General features: G+C 39.7%; 1 non-coding gene and 1 pseudogene across 1 annotated transcript; one reads left to right on the forward strand and one right to left on the reverse strand.

Moving 5' to 3' along the window:
• Positions 1-9,862: 9,862 nt before the first annotated feature.
• On the reverse strand, positions 9,863-10,413 carry LOC101975711 (large ribosomal subunit protein eL21 pseudogene; annotated as a pseudogene).
• A 9,556-nt stretch (positions 10,414-19,969) lies between these two features.
• LOC120886048 (U6 spliceosomal RNA) lies at positions 19,970-20,076 on the forward strand. Its single transcript, XR_005728821.1, has one exon. It is a non-coding gene; the product is annotated as a U6 spliceosomal RNA (small nuclear RNA).
• The last annotated feature ends 5,443 nt before the right edge of the window (positions 20,077-25,519 follow it).

The raw sequence follows: 25,519 nt of genomic DNA on the forward strand, positions 1-25,519 counted from the left end.
CCTCTCTCTGTCTTTGCACAGACAGGGAGGGACGCTGGGTTTCCAGCCCTGGCGCCGCGGGTCCCTGTGACCTTCTCTTGAGATTCAGAGATTGAGTATTTATGTGTTGGTGTGGCACCGCGTTCCGCACCTTTGGGATACCCTGGAGACTGCAGAGCACTGTGCCTGTCTTTAACCCACCAGGGGCTTGTTGTCTGTTTCTCTGTTGTCTCATTGCTATTTTACTGGTTTGGGAAGTAATGTGTAATCATTGGGAAAAATATATAAGGCGAAGCAGAACTCAATTTAGGTGCTTTTTGCAATAGTTAGGACAAAACACATTATTAATCTGTTTTGTTTTGTTATCTAAGGCATCCTGATTGAGTCAAATGTAAGATACAAATTATCTTATCTAGTAAGATCAAAGATACATGTCATTTGACCTCAGGATTCACTAACAGTCCCTTTATTATGCGGGTCTCTCTCTCTCTCTCTCTCTCTCTCTCTCTCTCTCTCTCTCTCTCTGTGTGTGTGTGTGTGTGTGTGTGCGCGCGCGCGCGGTCGCGTGTTGGGTTGCAGGGGTGGTACTGGGGATTGAACACAAAGACGCTTTACCACTGAGCTACATCCTCAGCCCTTTTTATTTTTTAATTTTAAGACAGGGTCTCACTAAGTTGCTTAGAGTCTCTTTATATTGCTGAGGCTGGCATGGAACTTGTGATTTTCCTGCCTCAGCCTCCTGAGTCTCTAGGATTACAGGCATACACTGCTGCAGCTGGTCTCTTTATGTTTTTTCATTCGTTTGCTTGCTCTAAATGTGACAGGACATTCTCTGGGCAAAGATGAAGGTGTGTAAGCCATTCTAGGTCCAGTCTACCAAACAAGAGAGTGAGGTTTGCCTTTTTTCAGACATCTCCACAATGGAAACAGTACTAGACTCTAGGAATCCTACATTCTGGCTTGAGTGTGTGACCTCAGACAGTCACAACTGTACCCCTTGAAGCCTTGATTAATATCCTTTATCAAATAGAGATGAAATATTTCTCTTTCTACTTTACAGAGTTGCTCTGCAAATAAAATGTCATTAACAGCCCCTGGAAAACATTTTACTGGAAAATCAAGATGTATTTTTACCTAGGGTGAACATACAGTTTGTCCTTCAAACTGGAACTTCTTTTTTTAAGATTAAAAGGGTGAGCTCTTTTAAAACTTATGAGGACAATAGGCATAAACTGGGACTATCCTAGGCAAACTGGGACAAATGGCCACCTGAATTCTAGCTAGATTAATATATATCATTGCCATGTCTGGAAAAAGAAGTTAAGGCTGATCAAAAATGTATGCAACAGGGCTGGGGCTATAACTCAGTGGTAGACAGCCTGCTTGCACGTGTGAGGCACTGGGTTGGATCCTCAGCACCACATAGAAATAAAAATAAATAAAGATATTGTGTCCATCTACATCTTAAAAAATTTTAAAAATATATGCAACAGATTTTGTTGTTGTTGCAGGGAGGGAGGGTTAGGGTGGTAGATCATGAATATGAAAGAACAACCAAAAAGCTTCTCCAATATCAGGAAAGTCGGGTGCAGTTTCACAGTTGCATTCTAGGATGTAGATGTGAGGAGAGTCTGAAGAATCTCCCTCTTCAAATGATGAAGATGGTGGCTAGGGAGTGTGAAGAGGAAGAAAGGAAGTGCCTAATGTGTAAGGCCCTGGGTGCCATCCCCAACAACCTGCCCCCCCCCAAAAAAAAGAAAGAAAAAGAAAAAAGTGTGATGAATTGAGAAAGTGTCCTGACCACTTCATTTTCAATACCATCCTTAAAAAAGGAGAAGAATAAAAAAAGAAGGAAAGTACCATTGTGACTAAGATTTGGAGGCATAATTTCAGTGTTATAGTTTCTTTCCTCTAACTTTCTCCCCTTCCACTGCTGACCTTGAGAAATGAATGGTATCAGTCATATTCATTCTCCCATCTTAGCTAATCAAGAGCCATGCAGAAACAAAGACAACTGATAAGAAAAATATGAACCACATCAGAATCAAAAGTCATGGGCCTGCTGCAGCTTCTCCTAGGGGGCATGCAGAAGTTCTTCCTTGAGCTTTGTTATATCAGGGCTTTGGTGACAGTGACACAGAGTTGGTGAGGATGGATTTCACTCACCCTTATTGCGAAGGATGGGGGAGACAAGCTCTCAGCCAATTGTAACAGTCAGATGTTACATTCTGACCCAGATAGAGGAGACAGGGAAGAAGGATTGACTTTGAGGTGGCATGGAGATGAAACGGACAGGATTCATTGATTGGATGAGAAAGAGTGTTGCATGAGATGTTCCAACTGAAACTCTTCTGCATCTAAAGGGATCCCATCTTCCAGTGAGGACAGGAGCTCCCACCATGATGCCAGTAAGCATGGTGGGGGTGGCACTTCTGATGTCAAGAAGCAAGATGAAAGCGAAGGAGAGATGGGTTCTACTTGTCCCTGTTAGCACCTGGAAGTCCATTGTCCTTGCCGTTCCCATGGCAGCAGATGGAGACCTTTGTGTACTGCCAGAGTTGAGCCTCCTGACTTCCAGTACTGTTTGCATGTCAAGGGTGTTCCCATGCAAGACATTTGTATATCAGGAACTGTCTTTTTTTCTAATATGTCACTGGATGACTACCAGACTGGTACCTGGGTACTGATTTGAAAGACTGTTTTTTTATTTTTCAAAAAAGATCATAGATTCTTATCCTTTCAATTAATGTACATCATGACTCGGGACATAGAAATTTGTTCCAAACAGTGCAGCCTGATATTTATGTTTGGGGGAAAAAATCAGTACTGTGAAACACAAGATCATACTTCTAAAAAACCTTGTTAAATGAAAGAGGGAACATGCAAAAGAGAGGTCTAAATGGATAAATGTAGCCTAGTATACCAGAGAGAGAGAGGCAAAATAAACTGTTTAGATAGACGATATGAACTGACTCTGGAAATATAACAAGAAAAAAAAAAGCCAAGAATAACTCCTCAAAACATTATACAAAGAATCACCATACGATGTGGCAATTCCACTTTAGGTGTAGACCTAGAAGAATTGAAAGCATGAACTTGAACAGGTTTTTGGAATGCCCGGTACTCATAGTGTATATGGTGTATGCCATATAATGGAAAATATTCAGGCTTAAAAAGGGAGGGAACGCTGATACATGCTACAATATGGGTGAACCTTAAGGATATTATGCAAATGAAATAAACCAAACATAAAGGATTAATATCCTCTACTTATTAGAGGAGCCTAGTGTAGTCAAATCCATGGAGACACAAAGAACAGGGAATTAGTGTTTAATGGATGTGGAATTCAGTTTGGGAATGGTGAAAGAGTTCTGTGGATGGACAGTGGTGATGGTATGTCACCATATGAATGCACTAATGCCTCTGAACTGTGTACTTAAAGTTGTTTAAAGGGTAAATTTTGTGTTATGTACATGTTATTAAAAAATTTTTTTTAAAGGTTAAAAAGATTGCCAGGGGAAATCCTTCTGAGAGTGTCATCGACAGATAATAAACCAGCAATGTGCATCCAGAGTTGAAGTTAACCTAGGCCTGCACTCACACCAAGGCATGCAAGGTATTTTCTTCAGCACCAGTCTTGCCCTTTCTTCAGCTCTGGCTCACAATTATAGAGAAATGAAAATGAGCATGAAAGAAAGAAACAACTGGAAGCCGGGCACAGTGGTGCACACCTGTAATCCCAGCAAGTTTGAGGCCAGCCTCAGCAATTTATCCAGATCCTGACTCAAAATTAAGAAAATAAAAAGGACTGGGGATATAGCTCATTGGTAGAGCACATCCGGGTTCAATCCTCAGTGCAAAAGAAAATAGAACAGAAAAAGTAAAAATAATAGGAGAGGAGAGGCAGCATGGTATAGTGTCTTCCAGGCTCTTGAAACTTTCCTACCCAAGTATCCCCAGTTGCTAAAAAATGTCAACTTGGAACTCTGGGGTCAGAATTTAAAGTCCTTATCAGATTTTTAAGTTTCTTTAAAGTCCTGTGTTCCAACTTAAAAATGTATGCCAATTTTCCTTTCTGGTCCCTGATATGTTTATCTTTATCTTCATACCATCTTTCATGTAACACATCTGACTAATGTTTGAATGCTTACATTGAACCATTTACAATTCCTGGCAGGCAGAGAGTGAGAAACAAAAGAGGCAAGGTTCCCGACCTCAGGGAAGGGGAGAGGTATGCTGGAGGATGGAAAAAAAAATGCTGGCATTATCTAGCAAAATTGCTGTTCCAGAGGGTGTGGGTCTGTCTTAGCTCTAGGCTTTTTGTCCTCTCCCAGTTTGAAGGATTGGCCTGGGAGTCTGCATGCTGGGTCTGGGCTGGTGCAATGCTCTGGATGATTCCCCTCTCTCTCCCAGCCTCCATTTCCTGAGTCACAGGGCTGCATCCCCAGCAATCATTGAGGGCTGGAGGTGCACCCTGCAGGCCTTGGCAGCTCCCTTTCCCTGTACCTGGGACTTTCTCCAGTTCTTCCTTGTTTTCTTACCCTTTGGTCTGTTCCCACACTGCAAAAGGTAACTCCTGTATACATAAATGATTTCTGACACCCCAGGGAACCTCTGTCCTCCTCTGAGAACTTTTTGTTTACAGATTCTCTGAGAGGGAGCATGCCTGAGCTTTTGACTTGGCCCTAGATGATCCTACATAATCCACTGTAACCTCGGATTTGTTGTGATTTGAGACTTGGATTCCACTCAGCTCTTGTTTTAATAACTACCATTTATGAAACACTCAAAATATGCCACGCACTATTAAGTATGTTGATTCTTTTAATCCTCCTGTGAACTTTATCAGGCAGTTGAGCATAATTGTTAAAAGCAGGACTCTGGAGTCAACTACTCTGGGTTCCCATCTTGGGTGCTCCACTCGTCAACTGTGTAACTTCAGAAAAGAGATGGCCTCCCTTTTACTGAGCAGTAGTATCTAGTAGTATCTAGCTGCTGCCAAGATGAAATGGGACAATATATACAGAGCACTAGATAGCAAGTACTCTTTAACAAAAAAAGTATGCATTATATTGTGTGCATGCATGAGTATGTAACAACAAATCTCATCATTATGTACAACTGTAATGCACAATAAAAAAATGTAGAAGAAATAAATCAAAGGAAAGCAAAACAAAACATCATGGGATAGCAAAAACAAACAAAACAAATGTGTGAATTTTATTGTCCCCATTTTACAGATAGAAAAGTGAAGCTCAGAGATGTTAAGCAGCTTGCCCAAAGTCACATTGATAGGGAAGGGAAGAGGTAGGATTAGCACCCAGGACTGTCAGTCACCTAAGTGGGTAGCCTAGGTAACTGTTCATCCAAAGTGTCTGATTGCTGGTTTCTGAGAGCACCTTTTTAGAACATAGTTTCTTTCACCTGATATTTTGGCTTGAACCCTGAAATCTATGCACTGTCAACATTAATATTCTGTGACAACTTTCTGTGCGACAGTGATGCTGTATGCTTTGCACCAGACTTATGGTGTCCTGTGCCTCTAAAATCTGAACCTTCTTGGAGTAAAATGCTATGAAAAAAAGCAGAAAATCAGCTTTTAAAATGATGTTAACAGAAGCCACGATTCCTGCAGATGTTCAGTTACCAGCAAATCATTAGCCTACCAATCAGCCGTCTCCCACTCCTTCTGCAATCTCTGACTTCTCCCACTCTCCTTATTGGTTCATAAGTGTAGTTTCAACTGCGTGCTTAATGCCAACTCATAGTTCTCATACAGAAATTATTCTTTGATGCTTCTACATATAGTGTCATGTTCATAATTATTTTTGTAAAAATTTAAATGGGAATAGAATAATCATACAAAAAATATGGAAGTCATAAATGTATAACTCAGTGAATTGTCAGTTACCCATGGAGCATACCCAAGTAAACTGCACTCAGATCAAGAAAGAGAATGTGCTCAGTTCCCTAAAAATCCCTCTTGTGCCTCCTTTCCATCACTAAACCCTCCAAAGTTAAGTGCCATCTGGATTTCTACAACTATAGAATTAGTTTTTAAACTTCATGTGATTGGAATTATACGGTATGCATTCGCTAGGCTTTGAATGTGCCCCAAAGTTCATGGTGGAAACTTAATCCTCAGTGCAACAGTGTTGAGAGGTGGACTCTTTAAGAAATGATCAGGTCACAAGGGCTCTGCATTCTTGAATGGATTCATGCCATTAGTATGGGAATGAGTGAGTTGTCCTGAGAACAGATTCCTGATGAGTTTGACCCCCTTCCCTTTCTAGCACATGTTCCCTCTTGTTCTTCTGCCTTCTGCCATGAGGATGACCCAGCAAGAAGGTGCTTGCCAGAATGTCAGCACCTTGACCTTGGGCTTCCCACCTTCTAGAATTGTGAGACATAAATCTCTGCTCTTCGTTATCCAATCTCAAGAATTCTGTTTTAGCGGCACAAAATAGATGAAGACAGCATTCTTCCCCACCCCCCATGTGGTTCCTCTAATACCATGTTTGTGAGAGTCACCTATGTTACTATGTACGACTTTCGTTGATTCATTTTTTTGCCATATAAGAGTATATTGTATGAGTATATCGTACCTCATTACCAATGTTGACTATCACGAGAGACTCTACTACATTTAGAACTACACATCTGTTGCCTATCTAATATATTTCTCTCGCAAAAACTTGGAGAGATATTTGACCTGAGTTCCAAAAAGTGTTATGCCATCCTCTCCATATAGTGAACTCCCAAACTCACATTTATATTTGTTCACAAATATATATCAAATGTGTACTATGTAACCAGGTACCAGAGTGGACATCGGATTGGAGGCCCTTGAGGATTTAACAGGGGCAGAAACATCAGCAGATAGACACAGAATGCTGTGGTAATGTTAGAGAAAACCAAACCTAGGACTGTTAAAATTACTTTAAATGTTGTAATTTTTAAACATCCAGTCAAAGTTTAAAACATTTGGTTTTCACTCAGCTCGTATTAGGGAGCCAACCTTCTAGAATTCCCACAGGCGCCTTTATAGATCATTTAGAAGGCTTTAGGAAGATTAAAGAGAGTCACTCTGTTCAAAGGGTCTCAGTGTTCATTCAGTTGAGAAGATCCCATTATGCATCAAAGAAACGCCAGGCTTTCCTTCCCACAGGCTTCCCCACCTTTGTGTTCCCCTTAAATGTCCTCAGCCCTTTTCATTTCTTACTTACATCCTCTCTCAACCAGCCCATCCATTCTCTGGGCTTTAACTATCATTTGTATCTGTCCATGACCCCCATATCTTTAATTCCATTTTGCTATTTTCTCTGAGTCCATATTTAAGAACCTGAGGGCTGGAGATATAGCTCAGTTGGTAGAGTGCTTGCCTCACATGCATAAGGCTCTGGGTTCAATCCCAGCACCACCAAAAAAAAAAAAAAAAGAAAGAAAAAGAAATTGATAATGTGGGGGCACAGTGGTACATGCCTAAAATCCCAGTGATTTGGAGGCTGAAGCAGGAGGATCACAAGTTTGAGGTCAGCCTCAGCAACTTAACAAGACCCTGTCTCAAAATAAAAAACAAAAGGGCTAGGGATATAGCTCAGTGGTAGGGTGCCACTGAGTTTAATCCCTCGTACCAAAACAAAAACAAAACCCCTGATATTTAACTACCTATCAGGGCACATGGATCTCTGGTTCAACTGACTGCTGTCTTCACAATCCTCCCCTTCATCTCTCTCCTATCCCAGAGGAAGACCTACCAATCACTCAGACTGGGAGCCTTTTTAGATCCTTTCTCCACCGTCTCCCTCCAAATCTACTTATCTATTATCTAATAATCATATCATTCAATCAGACATGTTAATTCTACTTTATAACTACATCTTGACTCTGACCACTCTCTTTAATTTCATGGCCACTACGATGATTTAGGCTCCTTCCATCTTCCTCTGGATTATTTCCACTGCCTTCTTACAGATCATTTGATTTCAGTCTAATTTCTCATACTGATCTGTCTTCTGAACCATGACTTGGAATGTGGATCTGATCATGTTGTTTCTTCACTTCGGTATCATCGATGATTCTCCTTTACCTATAATAGTACTTCCCAAAAGGGGTTCCCTAAATCTGCTGCGGTAGACTCGGATGTGCTAAGGGTGGCCAAGGTTGGCCAGATGTGTTGTACCCCAGTGTACCACATATGTTTCCATTTTCCTCACGCAGCATGAATGGAAAGATTAGAAAGGACTGGCTACAAGATTTGGTACAGACTCCAGACCTTCGCCAGTTTCTCTATATCATCTCCAGCACTCATCATTTCCTAACTTATGATCTTATGGTTGCCATTTCTTGTTGCCTGCAAAGCTACTGCTTGCCCAGGTTGACAGAAGAGCACAGTGGGCAAGCTCTTCTATCAGCCTGAAATGAACTTCTCTTTTTTCCATCTGGCAAACTTCTACATGTCTTTTAAATTTTGATTCATGCTTTGCCTTCTTGAGTAGCCTTCTCTGAGTTTCCAGGGAGGAATTGGCCATTCCAGCCTTTGTGCTTCCACTGTAACTCATAATCTGTCTCTATTATGTGCTCTTCACTATTACTCATAATCAGTTATGTGCTCCCATGGGAACTGGTAATCTACTGCTATTATGTGCTTCCATTGTAACTCAAAATCCTCCGTTACGCAATTCCACTGTAACTCATAATCTACCTCTATTATGCACTTTCACTGTAACATATAATCTACCTTAATTATGGCACTGTCCTGCCAAAGAGCACCTTTTGGTTTACATATATATTTCCTCTGCTAGTTTGTAACTTGTTTGAGGCTTTCCATCTGTTTTCCCAGTGCCTGGCACAAAAGAGACTTAAGAAAAGGTTAGGTAAACCAAATAAAACATGGTAATTTATAGTGAGGATAGGGCAAGTTATGCTGCTGTGACAAGTGACTACACAATAGAAATTTGTTTCTCAGTCAGCCTTTTGTCAATCAGGTTGATGGATGCATATCGGCTCATAGAAGTGTATCAACTCATGTTTCTATGGTCACTCCAGAGAATTATGCTTGCTTCTCTCTGTGTGTGTGTGTGTGTGTGTGTGTGTGTGTGTGTATGTATATGTGTGTTCACTTTTGAAACTTGTATAGTATATATAACATAAATTTTAGTATTTTACCAAAGCGTTGAACTCAGTGGAATTAATTATATTCACAATGATGTGAAGCCATCACTACTATCTAGATCCAGAAATTTTTCACAACTGCAAATGAAAATCCTATCCTCATTAAGCAGTCACTTCCCAGACCCACTTTTCTCAGCTCTTGGCAACCATTAATCTGCTTTCTGCCTCAATGATATCTGACTATTCCAGACAGTTCATAACAATAGAATCATAAGATATGTGATCTTTTATGTCTAATTTCTTTCACTTATAATATTTTCAAATGTCGTCTCTGTTATATATATATATATATATATATATATATATATATATATATATATTCAGGACTTCACCATGTTTCATTCTTGTTTATGGCTGAATAATATTTCTAATATTTTGTCACTCTATTAATCAGTTGATGAATATTCCCCCCACACACACCATCTTTGACTAATGTGAACTGAGCTGCTCTGAATATTTATGTGCAAGTTTTATTCTAGGAGTAGAATTGTTGGGTCATATGTTAATTCTTTTTTTTTTTTTTTTTTGTACCAAGGATTGAATCCAGGGGCACTGAACCACTGAGCCACATCCTTTTTAATTTCTTATTTTGAGACAGGGTCCCACTAAGTTGCTGAGGCTGACTTTGAATTTGTAATCCTCCTGCCTCTGGCTCTTTTTTTTTTTAAATTAAAAAAATAATTTTTATAGTCCACGGGCCTTTAATTAATTTATTTTTTTTCACATTTATTATGCCATGAATTCATAGGGAATAGGTTCCAGCAGTTCAGGCTCCTTTCCATTTATTCTCACAAAATGTGCTTCTCTGGGTGGGGCAGGCTGGCTTCAGCTGAACCCAGGTACCTTTCTCTTTGACTTCCTTCTTTTTCTGATCATTTTCCTTCACATGTTTCAGGAAGCTGTCTCGGCTCTTAGAGTGCTTAATATGCTCAATACGCAAGAATCTTGCCCTTAACTTGCTTATTCCAACAATGCCAGCAGCATGCTGGGTACCATTGTAGACTCTCCCAGTTTTGCCATGATAACATTTGTGGAGCATTCCTTTTTGAACAATACCTATTCCCTTGATGTCTACAACATCACCCTTCTCATAGATTCACATATATGTGGCCATGTTTTCTAAAAGGCCTAGAGAACATATATCGGGTTACTTTCCTCTTTCCCTTTGTGTTTGTCATTTTGGCAAATTACTGGAAGATGGCGGATCTGGCTGAAAAGCCTGCCTCTGGCTCTTGAGTTGCTGGTGTGCACCACCACACTAGGCATCTCATGGTAATTTTATGTTTAATCTATTGTATAATTTTATGTTTAATCTCTTGTACAACCACCAAAGTGTTTTCAGCAGTGGTTACACCATTTTATGTTTCCTCTAGCAATACATGAAGATTTCAGCTTCTACATGTTTTCATCACCAATTATTATTTACCATTTTTTAAAGAAAGTATTATTATTACCATTATGGCCAATACATGCTGTTGATAGATTCACATCACGACTCATGTTTTATTGAACAAGACAAATTATATGATCACATGTACCTTCAAGAGAGGTGGGAGGCCCAGTTCCATCACATGGCAGAAATAGCAATGCTGGGATATTTGTGAACAGCCCTAATGACTATCACACAGTTGATGTCAAGGGAGACGAAAGATTAAATCAAAATAGACCCATCATGTCTCTGCTAGTCCTCATGCACAAATCAGGCCATTATCTCTTACTTAAGTATTATAAAGTTTCCAGAAGGAAATTGAAATAGAGAATTGCTGAGAGTGGCACAGATGTGAGCTTAGAAATATGGGAAGGAGGCATAAAGGCCGAGGAAAGAAGAACAGGAACCAAGAAAAAATCTAGGGCTGGAGATGTAGCTCAGTGATAAGAGTGCCTGCCTAGTATGTGCAAAGCCCTAGAATTGCAAAATGAATTAAAAAAAAACAAAAAACAAAACCAAAAAAAAAAAAACCAAACAAACAAACAAAAAATAAACTTCTAAGTAGGATACTTAAGTTGGTTAATTATAAATACACTTTAGGAAAACATACAAGAGCATATTTCTTTGAAAAAAGTTAGATCTCCTCTTTTTAGCACAAAATGTACTGTAGCCAAACTCTTTAGTGATGAAACATTCACCCTAGAAGTTAATTCATCTCTCAACAGCTTCCCAAGTAACTGTGATGGTATATTTTGTTAGATAAATTAATCAAATGATAATTTTCTGATGCAACTACAAATTCAGTCGTAAAAATAAGGAAATACAAATGTGCATGAAAGGATTTTGCTGAAAAGGAGCACTTGGTGTCACCCAGCAACCCTGCTCTGGAGTTTCCCTTAATGGGGTAATTTCAGCTGGCAGCTGGTACAACCTTGAAATGATCCTGTTTGTTTTCCCTGCTCCCCGATGTGTAGAGGTCATTGCTGATAATAATGTGGTTGCTATTCGTTATTATCTGGAGTGTGATAACATGACAGAATTGCCTAGAAATGCTCTTTTTTTTTTCCAATCTTGACATCAGCTCTGTATACACAGTTGCTTCATACTAGATGCACATTTCAAAGCTCAAGAATATTTACATTTTAGAAATAAAAATGATCTAATGGGCTAGGGGAGGGGTATGAGTATCATGTAATTTGCCCAGTTTATAGCTCTGTAAGCAGTAAATAAATATTCATTGTTTACACGGTCTGTGTTTGAATCTCAGCTCCATCCCTACTAGTTTTGTGTTTTTATTAATCTAGTGCAAAGTAGTGTTTAGTCTTGTGAGGATTCAATGAGCTCATACATATAAAATGCTAAGAATAATGTATGGTATACAGTAAGCGCTACATATATGATGACTGATTTTCAGGATTGTGTTCCCTCTTGATAATCACTTCCTCTTCCACCAGCCTAGGTAAGGCACCCCTGCTGTGCGCCTCTCTGACTTGCTCCCTTTCCTAGGTCTAACCAGCAGTTAAAGAGAATTAGAATTGTGTGTTTAATGTCCCACAATAACTAGAAGTTCTGGGCCGTCTTCATCACTATGTCTTTATGATCTCTGGTCCCCAATAATCTAAATAACCTTGTTCTTAACTCACTACCACATGCCCTGAGGCTGCAGAAGTGGCCAAACTAATTTACTGGGGAACAAGGAAGGGCAGCAGTTGGCTGATATTTACCAGAACTTTGTGGAAACTCTGAGGAGAAAACTGCTGAGTCACGGGCATGCATGTTGAGTGGAAGGATCTCAACTGTAGGTCTTTGTAACATGGCTTCTTGGGCATGTAGCGGCTACTGGCTGCCCGCTCAGAAAACAAATATTCAATATCTTATCTTTGACATCTTTATCTTTTATTGCAAGTAATGGGATTCACTTGAACTCGCTTCAGAAAGGAAGGAGGGGTGAGAAGGGGTGAGGATGTCTATAAGGGCATACAGGGCAGATCTCAGAATTCAAGAGCAGGGTCACAGCTGGGTCCCTGAGGAAATGCCATCAGGAGCTGAGCCACCCTCTCAGGCTTCTTTTATTTTCTCTCTGGGGCCAGATGGCTCTTTGACAAAGGTCTCCCTTACCATCTGCTTCCTTCTTCACCCTCTTCAGGCTGCCTCTCTTCATTGCTCCATTCAGTGTAAGAAAAGTCTCTGGGCTCCTGGGGTTGTGTGCCCTCAGTTCCAGCTGCACCCTGAGAATGATTAGCTGTTGCTACCACTAAACTTTTTTTTTTTTTTTAAAGAATTTAACCCTTATTTTATTTATTTGTTTTTATGTGGTGCTGAGGATCGAACCCAGTGCCTCACGGGTGCTAGGTAAGCACTCTACCACTGAGCTACAACCCCAGTCCACTACCATTAAACTTAACTTCCAGGGAAGAATCTGATTGGTTCAAATGAAGCTGGATGTTTCTCTTGATCTAAATCATAACTGCCAAGTTTATCTATTACAAACATGGAAGTCTGGTGAGTAATTCTCTAGGAACAGGGTCACTGAGAGATGGGCAGATACTCTGGCATCCAAACATCATCATCCAAAATGGTCTCCAATGTTATGCAAAGTTGAGTCAAGGCAATAAGAGCATGGGGTTGTGAAAGTCAATGATTCTAAGATGAAATCATTTTTGTCAGATCAGGCAAAATTAGAGCTGGGAAGTAATGAAGGGGGAGTGCTCATGTCTAAGATAAGTGAGGACATTTTTAAAGCCCCCATAAGATACTCCTTTTCATTCTCAAGTACCCCGTGCTTGGCTCAGCTGGCACCTACACACAGATTTCTGTAACCAAATTTATCTTTAACATCCTTTAAGACAGCAACAGCTCAGACAAGATGCTCTGGCCAGAACACGTGTCTGGCAATGGCACCCGTACCAATGTGCTGATACCAGCAGGAGCTGGGGGGCTCTCCAAGACCAATGGGCTTAGTATGCAAACAGCCACGTAAATTCCTCCCTTTGCCTTTAAAAACTTCCCCTTGTCTCAACCTCTTTGACCATGTCTGTAGTTTACTAAGGCAAACTATGGCGATGTTCTCTAGTCCCCGATAATCTAAATATCATTGTTCTTGGGAAAATCTCTCTTTCTGATTATTCTTTAGGTTGACAGAGCATAAAATTTATCTTAACTAACCAGAAACCACTAGGTTTCAATAGATTTTGAAAACTGTCCTTTTGATGGCATTAAAAACATACAAAACCAAACTTTTTGGGATAGGACCTTATTTTAAAGTGAACTATATAATTCTCTGAAAACAAGGTGACACATGCTACTCCCTTTGGAATTCTCTTCCCTTCTTTTTACATCTGACTAACCTGTAATTATCAGATAAAATTATTATTCAGATCTTAGTTTGATGGATAAGCTCAGATATGCAGATTATGAAAACTTAGTTTGCTATACATTTAATCTCTGTCATGAGCATCCATTTTGATTTGAGAGGTAACCACTTAACCTTAGCCACTCAGGGATTCCCCTCTTGCCCAGGATAGCACCAAGTTCTGGCATCATTTGTAGGCAGGGGCCAGGGTGGGAGCAGATGGAATGCTTGGTACCTGATTGCAGGCATTTGGTAGGAAGTCCTTCTTCTTACCTGGTCTTTAGTTATTAATCCACATAATCCACATCCCTTCTTTCCAAGTATGACCTCTGTTGGGTTTCCGGCTTTCTCAGCTCACTTTTGTGCCTTCTTAGGAGCTTCAGAACTCCAGCGTTCCACATCATACCAGGCCTCCAGCAAACTTATGGGGCCATTACTGCTCTGCACTGTGTCTGGGTTATTTTAATCCACAAGTGTTATCCACTGTCCCGCACATACCTGGGTATATTAGGGACTCTAATGAAGATGTCTTAGCTTCCTTTGCCCAGGTCAGCACAGATTTCTAGTCTAAGATTTTGCTTCCAATTCCCCCTAGTTCTTCCTCTGAGTGCAGAACCCCAAACCTATTTAATTTCTACTGTTCACCCCCCCTTCAGGCTCTACTGGAGAGAGACAGCTTAAGTCTTCTCTGCATTTAGAGCCCCCAAACCCATCTAGTATTTCTGTACCTTTCTTTCCTCATGCCCTGACAGCCCAGAGGAGAAGCAGGGAGAAGCAGTGTTCCTCTTTTTGAACCAAGCAGAACCAATCTACTCACAGGCTGAGGCCAGGGAAACTTTATCTAGTCTGAAGGTGATAGGTAGAGGAAGGAAGTGGGTTGGGGCAAGGAAATGGAAAAGGGGAAAAGAGAGAGAACAGGAATAAAGAAACAAAATCAAGAATGAACAAAGTGACGTTTTAAGTTTTTGTGAATAGCAAGAATGACTTTCTATACTTTTCTCATCCACTGGCAAAATTCTAGAAATGCTCATTTAATGTATCTTTTACCAGTGGGAAAAACTGTGTTCACTACGAGTTAGCAAGACTTCACTAACTAAATTACTTTTATTCATTTTTTGATGGTTTATGAAGTTGGAAGATCAAGACAATGCTGAAGACAGTGTTAGGAATTTCAGCCAAACACAGGGAAAGCAGTGGTCAACTAGGCGTCTTCAAGAAGGAACCAGTAGCATCACTACCAGTTACTTTGATGCATATTGTTTCATTTACTTCTAAAGCAATCCTATGAGTGAAGAAATGAAATACAGACATATTGTGATTGTCAACTACAGTCCTACATAACTAAAGAAACTGAATTGCAGGCAGATCTTACACTTTCCTTAAGGTTACTTGGCTGATGTTTCAGCTAAAACTCTTGGTTGTAAATGACACCTAAATCCTACTCAAACTGAATGTTTTAACTGTCTATTGCTGTGGAATATACTGCTTCATAATCTAATGGCTTAAGATAACAATGATTTTATTTGTTTGCAATTGGGCAGAATTCAGTGGCTGGAGGACCCACTTGGAACAGAGCTACTCCTCCGGCTGACAACTTGGGCCTTCTGCTGGGAGCCTCAGTTCTTGTGGTCAGCTAAGTTCCACGGTTCTTTTCATGGTCTTTCCACATGGTTGGCTACAGCCCAATAGTCTCAGGGTAATTAGGTTTCTACAGGAGCTGGAACCTTAAGGCCTATGCCCAGAACTTGCACGATGTTATTTCTTCACAGTTTATTGGGTAGAATGAGGCAGAGAGCCAGCCCAGACTCAAAGAGAAGAGACTAACATGGTCTACAACACCAGGAGACATGGTTCATTTGGAGTCACTAAGGTAATGGGCTAGGGATTTTATTGCCTCATATTTCAGGCATACCCAGGAGTAGAGCTGGCTTAGGCAGGTCAAAAGTGAGGTTCAAAAGTTTAAGCTTCCCTTTGCCTTTCACTGCTCCTTCCTTCATGTTGACACCACTCTCAGGCTCCTTGCCAACTGTGGCAAGATAGCTGCCATATTTTGACTTCAAGTAAACTTGTGAGATCATCCTTCCACCCCATGGACTCATACTGTGACTCAGAGGATAGATATGCAAATTGACTAATCAGGGCTATCTATTCACCTTTGGCATATGCTTTTGGTTAACTACCCACCTGACAATATTTCCCAACTCTCCTCCCTATTGATTGAGTCTGAAAAAAAAGCTCTCAATTTCTCCATTTCCTTTCTAACTAGGGTCATCCATGTGACTGAGTAAGACCAGTGAGGTCTTTGAAAGGGGAGTTAATGTTTTTGATTTCCACAGAAGATTTTTCTTCTCTGGCTGAAGGAGAAACCAATCTTTCTATATGTACACTCTTTCTCTCCACCACCAACTTTCTGCTTTGACACAAATGTGTTGGATGAAGAGTCTCTCTGCCTGGGTTACATTAAGCTCCATTAGGACAGGAACCTGTTTTTCTCACTGTTGTATTCCTAATATCTGGTTTATTGCTTGGTACAAAGCAAGGGTATAATAAATATTTGTTGGATATTGAAAGAATTCACTGGAAATGTCCAAGGGGATTTAAACCCCACACCATAGGAGAAACATTGAAAGTAAATTGAGGTTTAGATAGAAAAGACTCTCTGGGAACATGAGTTCTTTTCAAACATTTAATGGGTTGTCATGTGAAAAATGGAAGAGATTCATTACGGACACTTCCAAAGGTAGGTGAAAGCTACCACTGACTGGTGGAAGTTCTGAGGTGACAGATTTTATCTCACTTAAAAGAAAACCTCTGTAAAAACTAGGAACTTTTTACAATGGAAGAGAGTACCTAAGATGGGAGTAAGTGCTGGAAGATCACTTGCTAGGAATATGCCAAAAAGGAATAAAAATTGAATAATGTGTAAGATCAGATGGCTTTTATGGCTTTTTGAGGTTATGATTCTATGATCTCAGATTTATGATACTTACGTAAAATTAAAACATAAAAGTGTGATTTTTTTAAAAAGCAGATTTATTTATTTTTCTTTAAATCTTTATTTATTTATTTTTCACATCTTCATACATGTATTATGTATAATGATGACCATCTCCTTCCATCATCCTTGCTATTCCCCTTCTCCTTCCCTTTCCCTCTCACCTCTATTCCCTATCTAGAGGTAATCTTCCTCCCCTGCTCTCCCTCCCTACCCCACTTTGAGTCATCCCACTTATATCAGAGGAAGTGCGACTCTTAATTGGCACTAAGCAAGCAAGGTCTATCAACTCTGGGGTGGTAGGAGGAGGAGGTGAAGTTAGGAGATTCTGGCAAAGGTAGTTCCAACTTTATGACAAAAGTGAATCAGACAGAAGCAACAGAGATAAGTAGGTGGAAAATGTGATGAGGTTGGAGTTCCAGCTGTCACACCTTGCAGTTTGGTTTTATGAGCCAATAAGTCCTCTGTTTTTTTTTTTTTTCTTTTTCATAGGAGTTCAAACTACATTTCTGCCACTTACAATCAAAATTCTGACCTTTCTGGACTTCCTTGTTCTGGTTAGTGACACTCCCACTGGGAAGTCGCCAAGCTGGGAAATCTCCAAGTCTTCTTTTCCTTGCTTCTACAAGTCCTGTTAATCACCATGTCCTAAGAATTCTCTCACCCAGCCAGGAAGTTGAACATCCTAAAATACTGCTTTGGACTAGTTACTTGCTCTAAAGCCTCTAAAAATATGAATCTTTTTCAAATTTTGTTATGATCGTAGAATGATAGGTGGAAAGATTTCATAGGATGCCTTCAAACTAATTGGTTAATTTTTTCCACCATAGATTTCTCCTGCTTTGAATGTCCTTCTCCTGCCTACTACCCCCACGAATCTCACCCTTCCTTCCAAGTCTGGCTTAAGTCTATCTTCTTCTTCTTCTTTTTTTTTTTTAGTTGTCAATGGACTTTATTTTGTTTATCAATATGTGATGTTCAGGATTGAACCCAGTGCCTCACACACTCAAGGCAAGCGCTTTACCACTTTGCCACAACCTCAGCCCTTAAGTCTACCTTCTTTTTATTTATTTATTTTTTAGGTGTACTTGGACACAATACCTTTATTTCATTGATTTTTATGTGGTGCTAAGTATCAAACCCAGGGCCTCACACATGCTAGACGAGCACTCTGCCGCTGAGCCACAACCCCAGCCCCAAGTTGACCTTCTTTAGGAGATTTTTTTTCCCTAAGCATTCATCCCAAGTCAAATAATTTCCTCTCTTGGACTCTTGGAGTATTTTGTCTCCTCCAGTCATTTGCCAACTTAATTATATATAAATCTTATTTTTCTAATTAGGTTGAATTAATTAATTAATCCTAATTAACTAAATTGATTCTAATAAATTGAATATGAGGATGGTGGCATATGCATCCTGCATCCTCCACAATTTGCTGTTGCAGTACTACACTGTACACAGTATGTTTACTTATTCATTAATTCAATTCATCCAGCAAATAGTTATTGCATGTCTGCTATTATGTCAGGAATTATTCTGGGCTCTGTGAATACAATGGTAAGTGTACAAATGGAAGAGGCCTACTCTCAGTGAATTTATAGTCTAGTGGAACCAAAACAAAAAATAAGTTATCAGGAACAACCATATCTAAAAATATAACAATATCTGTTAAGCTATAATGAATAACCATATATTAAAAATATAGGGAGTGATATTGGCCAATTTATATTGTTATAGTGTGTGCATGTATGAATATGAAACAAATCCCATTATAATGTACAACTATAATGCACCAATAAAAAATGTGGAAAGAGAAAAAGAAATCACACATTAAAAAAATACAAATATAATCAATAACTAAAGGCATGTATAATATGTGCAGTGGTGATAAGTGCCATGGAAAAAAAGCAGAGTTTGGAAGTTACAAGGATGCAGTAATAGATATTACTTTTTTCTTTACATAGATTTTTATGTTGTTTCATTAACTTTTCAAATTTATTTGATGAGGTTTGACCCTCTTTTTATCATATTCGTGAAATCCATTCATTTTCAATATGTCCTCTAGTCATTAAAATTTTATTTTAAAGCTGTAATTAATCACTTCTCTGACATTTTATTAAATGTGCCCTAAAAATGCTTCTAAAATCCCAAAGAGCAAAGGTTGGGAGTCCAAATACTCCTGGGGCTAGGATGTGGGGAAACAGGATCAGGCACCCTGGTTACCAGGAAGGGCCCCAGGCCTGTGTTGCCAGATTTTTTTCAAGTGAAACCAGAAATCGGATTTTTAGATCTGCTAACTAATCATATTTAAAAATGCCTCATGCAGGCCAAATGAGACAACTCTGAACTGAGTCTGGCCTACAGGCTTTCCGATTGTAATTTTTGGCATAGAGAACACCGCCCTGCCCACCCTTGCTGCCATCCAACCCTGATTGTTCCTGCTTTCCTTGGACACTTGCTTTAATCAAAAGGGTAGATTTCACCAATATTATTATGTTCAAACCTGGTTTTAACTGCCAGTAACTCAGGGATGGACAGACTGGCTACAATAGCTCAACTAACGTGTTTTCGATGAACACATCTCACATTCCTTAGTCCAAGTATCCTTTAAGTGGGATCAGAAAATTAATGCTTCAGAAGGCAGTTTGCAGGGGTGAGGTGTGAATGTCCTATAATTTACCTTCCCTCCTTCTTTGGCTTTTGTGTGTGTGTGTGTGTGTGTGTGTGTGTGTGTGTGTGTGCTGGGGATCAAATACAGGGCCTTGTGCATGCGAGGCAAGCACTCTACCAACTGAACTATATCCCCATCCCCTCCTTTGGCATCTTTACAGATGTTTGCTGAGGTTTATTACAGCCTTGCTGTAGTCAGGCAGCTCACTGCCCGCCAACAGTGGGTCCACCCATGAATGAGTGTGTCCACCCGTGGACACAGGACAGTATGTAGCACTTGAAACTCACCTGCAAGGATCCTGAGCTTGCAGGACAGGACAAAATAAGGCTACTCTGTCAAAATTATAGAATCAGAAATTAGAATGGTGTTGTGCTCGCTTCAGCAGCATATATACTAAAATTGGAATGATACAGAGAAGATTAGCATGGCCCCTGTGCAAGGGTGACACTCAAATTCATGAAGTGTTCCATATTTTTACATGTATAAAGGCATGAATTGGCATGAACATACTCTACATACAAAGACATGAAAAATTGTACTCTATGTGTAAACTAAGAATTGTAATACATTCTGCTGTCATGTATTTAAAAAATAAAATCAATAAAACTAAAATAGTAATAATAATAATAATAATAATAATAGTAATAATAGGCATTTTTCAGGGAGATATTTGGGACTATACAAATATCCTATTTCTTATCAAACTGTCTACCACTGTTTTAAATATCCATTGACCATCCTGCCCAAATCAAGTATTACTGTGTTGTTTCTAAATGTTGATTATTTTATTCCCATAATTCCTTCTCTATTTATTAATTGGAATTTACTGTTAAAGTACAGCTATTATTCATTCATTTACTTATTCATAAAGTAGACTCATGAATGTTTAGGATATTCTGTAGGTTATAATTAATTGTTTTTCATTTTGTTGTTCAAACTATTCCATATTTGGGCAACAGAAATGTTTTCAATCTTGCTTCTGAGTCCTTATAACATGTTACCATCGGTTTTTTGAACCCATCCCCATTTTCTGGCCCTATGAGATGTTCTTCAGGTTCCTCTTGGACTTTCTTTTCCCCACCCCAGGAATCAGCTATTTCTCCAAAGGCTCTTGGTTTCTTTCATTGAAAAATTGTATTTAGAAAGAAAGATGCAAGTACCATGTGTGCTCATTGCTACTAAAGTACTACTGCATCTGTACTCTCAGCAAATAAAGCTAAAAAAAATCATATATATAAAAGTAGAATGGTGTTTATCAGGGCTGGTGAGGAGTGCATTGAGGGGTTAGTATTTAATGGGTCAGAGGTCCAGTTAGGAAAGATGAAAAAGGTCTGGAGAGAGATGATACCTAACAATGTGAATGTGCTTAATGCCAAAGAGCTATCCACTTGGCTGTCGCTAAAGTGGTAAATTTTATGTTACATGTCTTTTGCCACAATAAAAACAAAATGACTTTTACGATGAGCAGAATGGTCTCCTCTCCATGGGATGCTATTTCAGAGTTCAGTAACATTTACTTTACTCAAGACTTATTCTATTAAAATTCCATTACTTCCAAATAAAATACAATAAAGTCTATTCTCTATTTCATGTGCCCTGCTGATTTGCCAATGACTAACAGGCAAAGTAGTTTTGTAGTGCTACTTTGTTCCAGATGCAAGTCAGAAAAACAGGAAGAGGAGAAGCAGGAACTATGGAAAGAGAGAGAAGAATGGAAAAAGGAGAAATAGTGAAGACTTAGAGATGCTAGGTGAACTTCACCCAGACAAATGAAGAAACAGAAACTATTAAAAGTTATATTGGGGGAACTAGTTCAGTGATAGAGCACTTCCTTACACGTCTGGTACACTGGGTTAGATCCTCAGCACTGCATAAAAATAAATAAGTAAAGATATTGTGTCCAACACAACACCACCACTACCACTACCATCATCAACAACAACAACAACAAATACACACACACACACACACAAAGGCTGTATTGGGTAAACAATACAAGATAAAGAGAAAAGACAAAGAAGTTGGACTTCTGTTTAGAAAGACCTGAGTAAGAATAGGAACTCAGCCGGGCACGGTGGTTCACACCTGTAATCCCAGCGGCTCTGGAGACTGAGACAGGAGTTCAAAGCCAGCCTCAGCAAAAGCGAGGCACTAAGCAACTCAGTGAGACCCTGTCTGCAAATAAAGTACAAAGTAGGGCTGAGGATGTGACTCAGTGGTCAAATGCCCCTGAGTTCAAACCCTGATACTAGGAAAAAAAAAAAAAAAAAAGAACAGGAACTTGGATAAAGCAGGACCATATTGATAAACCATGAAAATCAACTTTACAAACTTAACCATGTAAGATTTTCTCATTCTAAAGCAAAGTGACTGTATCTATGCTGATGGATCATGTCAATATGAGAACATATGGTACCAGAAAGATGTAGGGGGCAAGGGTATAGGTCGAGTCAAGTGCAGCGGTGTAATCTCTGTAATCTCAGCTACTCTGGAGGTTTAAGCAGGAGAAACACAAATTCGAGGTCAACCTCAGCAACTTATCAAGACCGTGTCTCAAAAAATAAAAAGGACTGGGGATGTAGCTCAGTGGTAGAGTGACCCTGAGTTTAATCCCCAGTACCAAAAAAAAAAAAAAAAAAGTTGGAATTTCAATAAAATAAGATCTGAAGACTACTAACAAAATCATTTTATGGGGCTCTGTGTAACTGTCGGTCCTTAATATCAGTCAGGATTCTGATCACAGACAGATGGTATATTGTGTCAAGGTTGAGAGAATCAACACAGAGTGGTGACACTCTTAGGGACTATCCATTGCAAAAAGCCATTGGATGGTCATGGACACTGGTAGGAGAGGGACTACCTGGTAGCCCTTCAATAGAGGAACATAAACTCTGGCTATCTCAGAAGCTGGCAGAGCAGGAGAGGGAATACCTGGCTTCTGTCTCCTCCCATCCTCCAATAGCAGTGGTTGAATTAAATGGGAAGCCTGAGGCCTACAGACCTGTGTACTACAATTCTAGAAAAATAGGATTCTAGAACCCACGCCAGGATAGGAAATGTGAAGGCGCAAATGGAGAATATTCAGGATGGTATTAACTCAACAGGGACTTTAGGATGCCAGAAGCTGGGCTACCTGGTGTGAATGGTGGCACTACCACTTAGAAAGTATTTAACCTGATCAAACAATTTGTCCTATCTCTGGCTGACCCAACAGTCAACACCAACTCCCTTCTCCCTTGTTGCCTTTTACTTTAGAGTCTGTAAAAGTTAAAGACATACTTCTCATGCTCCTTTGTAGCCAGGAGTACCCAAGTAACATAGTTCTTGCCAAGAGAACATACAGATAAAATAAGGTAACAATACTGACATTTGGTTAACACTTAGGATGTGCCTGGCACTGTTTGGGGCCCATTACTTACGTGAACTCTATAAAATCTCTCAAGAACTCTGTATGGAAGACATTATTGCCATCTCCATTTAGAGATAAGGAAAGAGAGATTAAGCCACTTAATCAAAGTCACAAAACTTGCAAGTGGAAGAGCTATATTTGCATCCAGGTAGCCAGGGTCTGCCCACTTATAAAACACTGAGCACAAGTAAGCACTCAAATAATAATAATCATGCTGATCAGGTATCACAAGAGCACCCAGAAAAGGATGCAGGGGCACTTTAGTTTGAGGTGGCTCTGGAATATTTCCTTTCCAAAGTCTAACTTGAAAATGGAACTGTGCACCCAGTGTAAAAAATTCTTAGAAGGCCAGATGAGAAACTCAAGGAGAGGAAGGGCTTAGAATGAGCAAAGAAGTTCTGTAATGAATTATCCTATAGTACTCAAGAACTTACCCCATGGCTCTCTTCCTTAGATTTCTTCTCCTCCTTGGGTCTCCATTTCCCACTTAATACACTCTCACCAACCTGAAGCCAGGATCTCCCCACTTGGTGCCTCTAAACCCAAGACTAAAACATATTGAGCATGTAATACCCAGTACTGCCAGTAGGTGTCAGTATCTATCACAAAATAAAACATGGTGAAAGCCATCCTTTAAATTCAAAGATTTCAAATTATGTAAAACAAATCAGTTTCTTGGTTTATTCATGCTTAGAAAGTTGCAATTCCAATTCCAACTTTCTATCTCGCTAGATATATGTGCATAAATTTTGTCAAACATTAAAAAAATGTAGTGAAAAGTTTGAAGATAGAAGCTGTCTACTTGAAAAGATTAAAATAATTTTCCTGTAAAATTAGTTATTTATTGATATATAAGTTACTTATATGCTTCATTATTCTATATAATCAATGTCTCAGAAGACACAACCAGGAATCTGGAAATAGGATATCCTACTAGTGTAAGATCTTGCATGCTATATGAGGCTGAAGTTTAAAATGAGCCATTTTCAGTTACTGGTACCTTTTTTGGATATGTTTACCTTAATTCTGGTGTTTCCCCCAGTTTATACATTGTCTGCACAACAGACAATCGTACCCCGATTTTAAGAAAATGGAGCATGTGGAAATCTGAATGTACTAAACAACTCAGCATTATTGAAACCCTATCTGCTGAGCACCTATTTTTTTGTTGCTTGATGATATCTCAGCTCAGGTATTGGAAAGCTAGCCTCATCCAATCCAATGAAAAGCTTTAATTTCACATTCAATTCAATGTTCTCTCATTCCCCAATATGGATATGACCAAGGGGTCACTCCTTCCCACTTTGCTTCTGTATCCTCTAGCATTGGAGAAGGGGTAGGAAGGACTACAGAGGGAAACCCAAAACCTCTGTAGGGAAGGAGGTCCTGCAGGATCTGTAAACTGCAGACTTTGCATAGCCATTGGCCAGAATTTGTACACTCAGGAGCAAGGGGAGTGGGTAAGTTAGGACACATAATCTTTCTTCTGAATATTCATGCACCCAAGGTAAAATGACTTCTCCCAGCATAACCTTTTCTGATTACCACCCTCAGTACCTTGTGTGCTGGGTAACTTACTCAGAGGGCAACTCTAAGTATACCAATGAGAAGGCTCAAGTTCTGCTTATTTTTGCGGAGTTTACTTGCATCACAGAATATGCAAATATCCTTGTTTGAGAAGCCTCTGTACTCTTCCTCTAGGGCAATTCTACTACATTGGAACTATTTTTACTCTTTATTTAGGCTGTAGGGAATGTTAACATAATGATAGCAGCAGGAACTGTCGAATTGCCTCTTCATTAGTCCTATGGATTACTTAGCACCTAAGCACTTGGCTTGAAGATGGTATTGACGATTCCAAGATAAGAGCAAAAGCCCTATCCAATATGGTGTAAACCCAGGTCCTAAATAAAACTAGCAAGTATGGAAATAAATGAAGACCAACTAAATGAGAAAAGCAAAGGCTATTCATTCTAAGCTTCTGTAACAGAAGAATCAGCTACCTATCCCTGTGTTGGCTGAGACTCAAGGCAGCAGAGGAGTGGGAAGGCTTCATGGGGGGGAAAAAAGGGAGGGATGACCTCAGTGTGGCCTGAATGGAGCTGTTGTCATGGGAAGTGGTGGGCAGGCTACCTAATTAACTCCATTTTGTCTCTCTCTGACCTGTTCTTTTCTGAGTTATTCTTCCTCCCAGTTTATGTTAAATTCCAGGATCGCAGGTCTGATTTAGATAAACATCTTGAGATGAAAACTGCAACTGCCTCCCGAGTAGCAGTAATTTCCTTGGCACCAAGATTTCCCTGGCACCAAATGGACTCTGTGTGACCAGTTTTGGGTTAATGATCAACTAGATCATGGCCTCACCAAGACTGTTAGCTGTGCAAATGCCCTCAACTCTTGCCTTTGTTCCTTGAGTACAACCTCAAAGCTCTTGTTGACACTTAGATCTGTCTTCCCAGTGTAGCCACACTGAGAATAAGCTCCTTTCTTATCTCACCATCGATTTTTCA

The sequence above is a fragment of the Ictidomys tridecemlineatus genome, chromosome 1 (genome assembly GCF_052094955.1).
Source record: "Ictidomys tridecemlineatus isolate mIctTri1 chromosome 1, mIctTri1.hap1, whole genome shotgun sequence".
Taxonomy (NCBI): Eukaryota; Metazoa; Chordata; class Mammalia; order Rodentia; family Sciuridae; genus Ictidomys; species Ictidomys tridecemlineatus.